The sequence below is a fragment of the Temnothorax curvispinosus genome, unplaced genomic scaffold (assembly GCF_003070985.1).
Source record: "Temnothorax curvispinosus isolate PA1 unplaced genomic scaffold, ASM307098v1 QBEX01005835.1, whole genome shotgun sequence".
Lineage (NCBI taxonomy): Eukaryota > Metazoa > Arthropoda > Insecta > Hymenoptera > Formicidae > Temnothorax > Temnothorax curvispinosus.
In genome coordinates, this window is record NW_020215615.1 from 181,074 (window position 1) to 192,083 (window position 11,010).

At 40.3% G+C, this 11,010-nt stretch overlaps 2 protein-coding genes across 3 annotated transcripts in view; one reads left to right on the forward strand and one right to left on the reverse strand.

Annotated features, from left to right (window-relative positions):
• Window positions 1-675, reverse strand: part of LOC112455116 (dyslexia-associated protein KIAA0319) — a 7,133-nt gene extending 6,458 nt beyond the window's left edge. The window contains exon 1 of the mRNA XM_025016829.1: window positions 207-675. The gene's annotated coding sequence lies outside the window, so the exon portion shown is untranslated. The remainder of the gene's footprint in view (window positions 1-206) is intronic.
• A 506-nt stretch (window positions 676-1,181) lies between these two features.
• LOC112455117 (probable beta-hexosaminidase fdl) overlaps window positions 1,182-11,010 on the forward strand; it is a 38,944-nt gene continuing 29,115 nt past the window's right edge. The window contains exon 1 of one of the 2 annotated variants that reach the window (XM_025016836.1): window positions 1,182-1,495. The gene's annotated coding sequence lies outside the window, so the exon portion shown is untranslated. Of the gene's footprint in view, window positions 1,496-1,745; window positions 1,920-11,010 lie in introns of those variants that run through there. The other variant, XM_025016837.1, reaches the window with a different exon arrangement.

An 11,010-nucleotide genomic window follows, 5' to 3' on the forward strand; every position in this document is an offset into this window, starting at 1 on the left:
ATTCTAATAAAAATATAATTATGTGTCACATGGAATGTCTCACGATATATCATAAAATTATATATTTTAAATAAGTAGATTTAAATTAAATTTTGTTAAACGCGCGTATTATTCAAGGTTGGCAAAATGCGATATTACACAGGGCACGGGCACTTGTGAGGAAATATCGGATATCAATAAAGCTTTCAATAAAGTAGGATTCGTACCTGACAGAATTCGTTCTCGTTGCACACCGGTGAAAAATGGGACGCTCGTCCGCGCGAAGGCCAAGAAGTGGGATCGTCGCTAGGTTATTCTACAATGACACATGTGTCATTTTCTGCGCGTCTCCCCGTGGTCGTGTAAGCTCCTCGCGATCCGTCAACGGCGTCAACGATTAACTCGCCCGACGTGCCTTACTTTAAAGCAGCCTGGAGACTTGCGCGGCTTATCATATATTAGCAGCATGTTATTATCAAACACAGCCTAGACCATACGGGTGATTATCATATTTCCTGTCGCGCCGTGCCGGAATAACGATCGCGCATATAATACCGATAAAAGGGGAATACGTACGAGCGCGACTGTATATGTATGTACGCGAGTGTCGCGAGTCGCCGAACGAAAAAAAATCGGGAGCTGTTCAGCTGTGAGCTGTCAATTACGGCAATAATTTCTGCATTTTACTGCCACCTGCAATAAGATGAGAACTAAATTGTAGCAGCGCGTTAATTCGCTGGGTCACGGAAGCGGCCTGATTTATCGGTTTGATTTACTCGCTGCGTCGATAATGATCAATGACTCATTGGATAAATTACTGCGTTATCGATTGATTCATTGACAGGTCGAAAACACGTTTTCGCAGTTTCCATTGGCGGCCGCGCGATAGCACTACCGATACATTTTCGGCGGCAAAGTACGGAGTACAGGCACTACAGGCAGTACAGCTACGGTGCGCGTTGGTGCGCGTGTGGTTCGCGCAATTTACGTGTGGAAGAGAGAAAGAGTAGAAGAATGAGAGAGACAACTCGTTTCTTCGCCGTGTCGCGCGTTACATGTCGTCGAAGAGTCGTCGCGATCGCTGGCGGGTGAGCCACGGAACGGAGTGTCGAGTATCGGAGTGATCTCCCTCATCTCGTCGACCACGGTGCGGCCACGGTGCGGCGAGTGAGAGCGCGCGCGCGCGCGCGTCGCGTCCGCGTCTCCCTCCCCACTCTCGCGGTCCTCTCGCTCTCTTTCACCGCTTTCCTCCCTCCCACTCCCTTTCGCTCCTCTCCCGACATGGCCAAGACGTACCGTTAGCTCACGCGTCTCTCCTACTATCCATTGATGCCTCCGCCGTCGCGTAACTCGTGCGTGCTCCCCTATACCGTGCATCTCGCATCGCGCGCGTGCAAGGACGCGCGTCCTCCTCGCCTGCCGCCGCCGTCGCCGCTGCGTGCCGCAAGTCTGCAGGGACGAGACGACGCGCGGCGCCGCGCAAACCGGCCGCAGGGCCGTCACGCCGGAAGGTTAGGTGAGTGGAGTTTTTGATGCATGTATAGTATGCACGCTCCTTTGATTCTCCCGACTCGGCCTGGCTCGACATCGTCGGTCCAGCTCCGTTTCCCTCCGCTCCTCTCCCTCCCGCTCGCCCGCCCGCCCGCCCACGGTCCGATCCGGCGTCCGGCGGCGATCTGGAGAAAACGGCGCGGCACGGCGCGACGCCCGACCGCTCCGGCTCGCCTTTGTCCCCGCGTCCGCGGCAGGTGTCGTGTTTACGCACGCCGAGAGTGCCTTGTCCGCCGTGATCGAAGCCGGCTCCCGTCCCGATCGCTAGTAGACAGTCGTTCACCGAGCGCCCGACGATACGTCACACGTTTCCCGAATCCCGATCGCGTTGTCCGAGTACTCCGAGTATCGTCGCACTCCGGCGAGCCTGGCCGTCGCGAGAGAAGTCGGTGAGTAATTAAACGATCCTCCGGAGAGAGAGAGCGAAGGTGATTTTCGGTGACGTTCGGAGGCCGATCTGCAGACGCGCGTCGCGTTTGTTATTTTCGTCAGCTGTTCACGCGTGTGTGTGTGTTGTCGACAAAGCGACTGTCCCAGAGGGGACCGCGTCCTTTCACCGGGGATATTTAATTTCGTCCTGCCGAGCCGACACGTCGGGGATTAGAAAGAAAATCCGAGTTCGCCGCTCGGCTTTCCTGTCCGCCGCCGCCGCCGTCGTTGTCGTGACGACTGATATCTGCTGAACACGATAAGGGCTCAGACACAATGAAAAAAATAAGGAATAAGATAAAGGAATAAGGAATAAGGCATGTTGCATCTCACTTTAATGTACTACGTGTACTGAAGTGAGATGCGACATTTCCTTATTCCTTACTCCTTTATCTTATTCCTTATTTTTCTCATCGTGTCTGAGCCCTAACTCGAGACTTTTTCATCTCGTCTCCGCGATTTGACGCGTTTTATGTATACCTCGTTACGAGCACGGGCTTTGCGCGATGCCGAGGATCGAAGGCGTTCGAATCCCAGATGGAACGTGAATAATGATTAATGACATCATGCTGACGTCATCTTGACTTTATTCATTTAAAGATCAAGATCACTTTGTCGTTTCGATCTGATATCGCATGACTCTTCGTTCCGCTTGGAGATCCGTCCATCTGGAGGATTTGAACCTCTCTCGCTCGCTCGTTGACGCGCGCGGAAAGATTCCGAAAAACCGTATATCCGGAGAGCTCGAGAATCGTTTCCTTCTTCGTTCTCGCCCGCGAGATCGTTAGTATCATCGTTACACTCCGCTCCTCCGCTCGTGATGCATCGCGGCGTAACGCGCGCGCGGCTCGACGGAAACGCGTGCGTTCGCACCGTATAGATCGATCCATCTCGAGACGGTCTACGAGAGAGAGAGAGAGAGAGAGAGAACCGCGGGATAATTGGCGAGCAATTTGCGAACCGTATCCAGTATCTGATCGGGGATTTCTTTTCCGCGTAACATCACCAGGATCTTCTTCCTCCTCGTTAATGGCACTTGCCTCTTCTTGCGAAGGTCAATGCGGCCAGGTATGGATATTTTTTTACGTGTAGATTACGTCAGAATGTTGGCGATAACCGCATCGCGCGTGGCGCGATATGAATATTCACGAAAATTGAAGTAATTCCACGAGTGTGTAAAAACTACGATCGCGCGGTTGGAAAGAGAGTTTTGATGAATTAAAAGGATGCGGATAAATAGAGAAACTTGTACAATACTTTCGATAAATTTTTATAAATTTAACTTTATTTTGACGTTCGATATTTAAATACTTTTGCATTCTATGACTATATGAATTTTTTCTTGATTTGCGTATCTTTTTTATTTTGTTTCCTTGTGTTGACGTTCTCTTATTTCGACTTTTGTTTAATTTAATTACATTTTTGTTTACGCAATCAGCGTAATCATTGCCGACTTTTATTGTCCCGCTTATTTTTTTCTCTTTTATTGTATATCGTAAAACTTACACAGTACCTATACACAGAGGCGGAATGCCGAGGTTTCCTTAAATTTTGATGAAATGTTCTTTACGTGCTTCGATAATTGAGTCTCGGACTAAATATATAGCATTCAAGATACCGAGAAGAGAAATATTTCGGTTGTATTACATATTCTTCTCGTTATTTTTATAGTTTTACATTTCTCATACATCGCCCATTAATAGAATTCTATCGACGGATAGAAGTCGCAAAAATGGCATCGAAATAAAAACATAACGCATGAATAATGTAAAATTTTAAAATTCTCAAAAAGAATATATAAGGACAGGAATATTCCGTAATGACAAAGCACTGTTTGATAAGAGTATTACTTTGTTGCAGTTTGAGTAATTATTGCAAATTTTTTGATAACGATGCGCGCGTTAATGCTTTTACTTAGATTTCTTATCTAAAATTATGCTAGATATGTCTCTCTTTCGTTAAATAAAATTTAAATTTTTCAAAAAGTGAGGTTTTAGTAAGGAGAACTAAATTTTCAGATGAAAATATGCAATAGGACGGAAACATAAAAAGGTGTTTGAATTGTGTAGAATTTTGAAGAATATGGAAAAAATGCAATTTTTATTTCATGCATATACATTTCATCGAATAGATATCTGAATAACGGATTCCTGAATCGATTTGAGGCTGAATCTTTTTGTAAATTTGATGAAATTTTTTGTAACTAAAACCTTGGTAATAAAATTTTTATTGAAAAAATAAAAATTTGCTGCCAAATGAGGAAATAAGATTCTAATTCAAATGGAGCAGTAAGATCATGTTACTTAATTGCATCCTAGAAAATTTATAGATTCCGGAAAATAGTAAACACGATACAAGGTATCTTGGATCTTTGAAAACGATAATTCTCCGCAATGTTTTTTGACAGATTTTTAACTTTTAATAGCATTTGAGTATAATTGTAACTTAAGTCAATTGTTCTATTAAGTTATTTTTATTGTTATCGTTAAATTCTCATTTTGTTGAAATAAAATCAGCCAGACGTTAACTGGAAGATAAGATTCTTTATCTATCCACATTTTTTATTTTGTCAAAATTTCTTTTTTAAGCCTTTTTTAATAGTTATTTATCTCTTGACACTTTCAATTGTCACTTGACACTTTAAATTATGTCACTTTTTAATCAGAATAATTCCCATGTGCGGCTATTACCAAATATTATAATATAATATAAAAAAAAAAAAAACAAGTACATGATTTACGAATCGCAGTCAAATAAGACGCCTAATGTCCATTCCTACCATTGTAGATTAACTTTAATCTCAGTTTAACTTACTATTTTTAGTTGTGAAAATGCGAGAAAGGGATAAAAAGTAAATTAAACCGAGATTAAAGTTAATCTGCAGTGACAAAAATGGATATAAACCTTTCGAAATTACATTTTCCGGGAAGATTGATGCACGTTCGATCATATTACATGACGTTTCTTAATTTGTGAAACTGATGTTAGACCTATCCCGAACGAAAACAAGTTAAGTTGTGCGAGGTCGCAGCTCGGCCGTGAGGATAGCTCGCAATGGGAGCCAAGAGAGTATTTAATCTCTATGTAAATAAGAGCGACCGTGATACAGTGACCTGTCAACTTTCCGCGTTCTCCTATTACGGCAATTAATCCGTAACTATGTGACTATTTATCACTGTAGGACGTTATTGACGTTTCAAAGGCACTTGCTGCGTAAATCTTTTTCCCCTTTTATTCTTCGTTGAGAAAATTTTTACCTAGGACGTAAATGCGAGTAAATAGATTCTTATTTAATTTGAACTATATTTTTACTTTATAATACACACACACACACACACACACGAAAATAAAAGAAAATTGAAAATCGAAAATCGTACATTGCTAATTTGTTTCAGAATTTATCGGAAAACTATTTCTCAAAATAGCACTTATTAATTGAATTATTATTTTAATTCAAGACATATTAAAATATACGAAAATTGGAGGAAATTGAAAATCGAAGATACTTTGCTAAATTTGTTTCCAAATTTATTAAAGAAACTATTTCTCAAAATAACGTTTATCAATTGAATTATCATTTTAATTCAAGACATATACTCTAAAATATATGAAAATTGCGAGAAAATTGAAAATCGAAGGTACTTTGCTATTTACTTCCATATTTATTGAAGAAGCTATTTTTCGGAATAAGGTTTATTAATTGAATTATCATTTTAATTCAAGACATACTTACTCTAAAATATATGAAAATTGGGAGAAAATTGAAAATCGAAGGTACTTTGCTATTTACTTCCATATTTATTGAAGAAGCTATTTCTCGAAATAACGTTTATCAATTGAAAAATTTCTTCTACGTTCCTTTCCGACGACGATTAATTTTATTTATACATTCCAGGTAAAAAAATATCGATCAGATCATAACGTTTGTTACGATGTTTAAAATACGACGTGTATATTTAATCGCGAAATTTTGCGTCAATTAATGCTCGCGTAGTTAATTTTATTGAGGCAGTTTCGTGATTTCATCGCGAATAACTATACGCCGATCGAATTATTCAATGACCGAATTATCGCGAATTAAAAGTGAGTTATGTATGTATACATGAAATTTGTGACATCGCATCACCGATTCACCGGGGAGCTCACAATCGACTATCGCTGTCCGAATTGATCTATCGATTTCTCTGATTTATTCCTATCACCGCGGTAATAGATAGCATAATCTCGTTTTACAGTTTATCGGACGGGATTTGCCAACGCTGGCATCACGACGCGACGCTGGCTCTTCTTACACAGTGTGCTATTACATATACGCGAACGCGAATACAAATAGCTCAATGAGGCATTACCTCGACTATCGACGTCGTTATCGACGTTAATATAAATACGATTACGTCTTTTCCGTATACGTCGCACACGCGGTTTTACAACCGCTCTCTTTTATCACGGCGTTTACGCTTTAAGTGCCGCGACTCGTCGACGGAGATTAAATCGTCTTTCGATAAGGACAAATTCTCGAAGGCCACGGATATTAACCGTGCGCGAATCTCGACTTTAATGAAGTAGCGGCTATTATTAATCGATCGCAATAGTGAATCTTCTCTCGCCTTGACTTCGTCGCTGACACGTTGTCCTCGAGGCTCATATTAATAGACGGTGCTGTAAAGAGAGTAACGCGCGATGATTTTGCATGGTCTCGCAGGTGTGCGCCTCCGATAAGATGATAAGATAATTAATTTACGTGTAAATATCGGAGGGACGGTGCCGCCTTTGCGCTTGATTACGTTTGAAAAGGCGCGAAGCTGTTGGAAACGTGTTAATTAGATGTGTCATCGGTAATACAATCGTTTGCGAGTATACGAGGAAAACGTATGCGTCATTTGGTATTCACTTCTCATTCCGATCGATGGTTCTCGTATCAGGGAGATGTTAGTCTTGTTCCTCATTATTTTTTCAATGTTGACGGATCTGAATATACGCGAATTAGAATAATTAATTTTGTTGGAACTTGCAATGTGTTAAAATTTGAACATATTGATCCTGTTTATGTAACTACTAATCCCGAGTGAAAATGGAATTACTATATTATTATTGCCATATAATATGCGTCGCAAGATGCAGCACTGTTAAATCGGCTTGTGTAATATTTGCTGAGAAATCGTTTACGTATTTTCACCGTTAAACTTCGAGACTCTCCAAAAATCTCCAATAATTCAGCAATCGTTAATTACATTTCGTAATTTGTTATTCCGGCATTACATTCCGTCCGTCCACGTGTAATATTAACGTACATAATTTACAGTTGCTGCAACAATTGCGATAATTTGTGCAGTGCAAAAATACCGCGCAAAAATACCTCGACGTAAATAATTACAAACGATATAAACAATTCGATAGGTATATTCGATTATCCGGCGGAGAAAAGCCGAATTTCGCGTCATTGTAATATGAGCGTGCGAGGCGCGCGCGTGTGTGTGTGTATGTGTGTGTGTGTCAGGAAGCCTTCTTCGCCCGAAAATATCCTATTAAACAAACCGTGACGGAAGACTTTCAAGCGCAATCCTCCGATCTGTATATTTGTAAACTTGTAAATATGCTTACTGTGTCGGTAGACAGGTTAATCCGCGATTGTTTAGATTTAGTGTCAAGGAATAATATCTTTGGGAATGCACCTTACGTCGCTTTTCTCTCTTTCTCTCGCTCGTAATAATTTCTACATTATGATTTTACATGATAATTTGAAACTAATTATGCTTCATATTATTTTAATTTCCGTCCCTTTTGATTCTTATTCATTAAATTATATTTGTATCTACAATTTGTAAATATTTACAGGTTTGACTATATGCAAACATGCGTAGTCAAACCGACATACGATATACACACCATTTTACACGTATCACAGTATTCACCAGTTCGAATAATTTTTCGAGAGATACGATTAAGCGAGTGAATAAATATTCTGCGCATGCACACGCAATCCCTTTGAATTTATTACTTTAATGAAGTTAAAATCGTATAACAAATCGACCGCTAATAAACGAATTTATTATCCAAAAGATATCGTTCGTCAGGTTCAGTTCACGCCAGTCCATTTCGCCGTCATCTATGTTTTCCACTACTTTGCCGTATATTGTGCAAACCTTGCGAATTCCTTCGTCTCGCTATTCTCGCGCATATATGCGACAATCGTCTACGAACAATCACTCCTTATACGTTGTGTCGCACCTCGTAGGATCGCCTTACATTAACGTGTCTTACGTCGTCTTGTTACACAAGTTAATAGCACCAACAAACGATAACAAACGATACATTTGTGTGACACATAATTACGTGTACTTATTATGCATATCGTAAAACATAATTTATCGTACCGACGCGACGGTCATTAAAAGAAGACTCGTTGCATAGATAAGATGCTTTTTAAAAGGCAAATCGAATATTCGAATGATATTCTTCATTTAATTTATGACATATCACTCATATTTACGAGATAGTCGCGTTATTTTTAACACGTAATTGTCACGTAAAAATCTTGAGTATAGCCAACGATAATTATGATCTTAGTTATTAGCATATTATTTTAATTACTTGTAACATCTGATATTTATTGATCGATATCAATGTTAATTTAGATTTTCTGTTGCATCGTTTAGCAATTAGCTAAATCAATTTAGCTTTTATTAATAGTAAATAAACCAGATAATTGTTGTAGCAGTTAAATTAATTTGTCGCGTTTCGATGTTGATCGTAACTTCCGGATATTTCAGACTAAAAAGCGGTTTTGTTCGTCAACGAACGTCACGATCGTCATCTCTGACCCGGGGACATCGAAGTAAAAAGGTCGCTTTAATTAAGGACGATAAAACAAATCGCGTTGTTGGTGCTTACGACCCTACCACCGTGGTTTCATTATATCTCGTCCGTCGATTATCGGTTTACGTTGATCGGGATTCCATCGATTCTTTCCGCGCGCACTTAAAAGTTCCCGCGGGTCAATAAATTCGTTAATTATATACGGGGCGAAACGGGTTATGCTGCTTCTGCTAGGGCGATCGCCAAACGATCGCTGAATAATGCATGCGTATACACGTATAGGATCATGCAACACCGATACACTTTAATGGCCGATTGAAACTTAATGAGGAGCCACGCCGGAAGATTGCCCGGTAGCGTATTTTACGAAGCCCCCAGGAGAGCCGCGAAGGCAGCGGTAATTGTTCCCTCCAAGAAATTATCCGACTAGGAGAACTGGCGCGTTTATATATATTCTACCTCTCTCTTAACATTCATCTTCGCCTCGATACAGTTTCCATCAGACACACACAACGCAACTGAACTCGCTAACACGGAAAAGATTCAAAATTTTCTTCCCAATAATTAAACCTGCAAAAATTTCGAGGGAACTCTTCAAGTTCCAAGACCGCTCGGAACTTTGCAAACGAGCTTTATGAGTTTGCATTAATATGCATCGCTTAGAGATAAACTTTTAATCTAGTTTATATACCAGTCACCTGATTTCTAATCCAGTTATCCAATTATCCGCGAGCGCTTTTATGCAAACTCAGTATGCCCGTCCACTTTCAGTTCTTAAAATACATTTTGAGTTAGCGCGAAATAATGTTATCTCGTTACATCACGTATCTGTACCTTTCGTTCGGCTATATGCTCTATCCGTAACAGCATTATGCAATGTAAACGAGGATTATGTATAACACAATACAATACCGGCTTATCTGTGAAAACCGCTGTACAACGCTGTCGTGTGACTAAACTAAATTGATAACGGGACGAACTGATGGCACAGTTCTGCGTTACACCGTTGGGAAATGTAAACACGCGAGTTATTCTGTGTAAATCTAATCTAATTACGGCACATCCGGACGATACGCACACCGCGCGCGCGGAACGTACGTGTCGTAGGTATATCGTTAGCAATTTGAAATTTCCATGCGAACTCGTTACCGGGAAATCTCGAATTCCGCCGCGGGGGTCCGCAATCAGGTCGCGGAGCGGAAATTATTTTCTGTTTGGCTCAATCTCCCCGCAAAGGCCGCGTGACGAGGGTGCTAATTACGATGTGCGATCCTAAAGCCGCTACCGTATAGCATCGATTTTCGGGCCGGATACTGTTAACAACGATGCTGTTAACAGACGCTTATTTTGCATCAGAAAACTTAACGGCGACGACGAAGCGATCGCGCGTCGTAGATCGTGCAATTTGCACTTTTCTCATCCGCGTCATGGTGTATGATTTTATGTCGCCGACGCCGTTCTCCGTCCTTGATTTTCAAAGATAGCAGACCTGCAATTTGCGGTCTTATTCTTCGTATTGTATACTTGATTGTACCGTGTTCTTTTTACGTCGTGATTACTTTTAAAACTTATATTTTTTAGTCATTAGGTGTTGGACGATAAACTTAAAGTTGATTACTATGAGAATAGATATTTTAATCTGTTAAATTAAGCTGATAAATTACAGTGCTATTTTAACATTTTCATTTTACGCTCGTTTATAAATATTCGCGGATTATTTATTAATTGAAGAAGAAAAGAGTAATTTGTATCTTTAGAGCTTTTCGGTCTATTTACAAATTGTTGAATTATTCAGAAATAATATTAAGAAATAACGTTATTATTAAATAAATATTAAATATATAATTAAAAAGCTTTAAATAAATGCTTAAATAAATATATGCTGTTTCTATTTTGTGAACTTTTAACGTTTCGCGCTTGCCAGTTCTGCCATCAGTATATATATTTTCGGGCTATTTGCAAATTGTTGAATTATTGAGGAATAAGCTCTATAAATAAATATATGCTGTTTCTGTTTTGTGAACTTTTAACATTTTGCGCTCGCCAGTTCTTCCAGTATACATCTTTTTTTTGCACGCACGCACGCCTAATGACACCGATCATGCAATAGCGTGCACGTAACTACGCTTTCGGATTTATCGTCATTGATGCATCGCAGTCATCGTTGAATTAGTGTTTACGGGCGCTTTGTCGCGACATATCGCGGTGTTTTATCAACCGACATGCATACGCGAT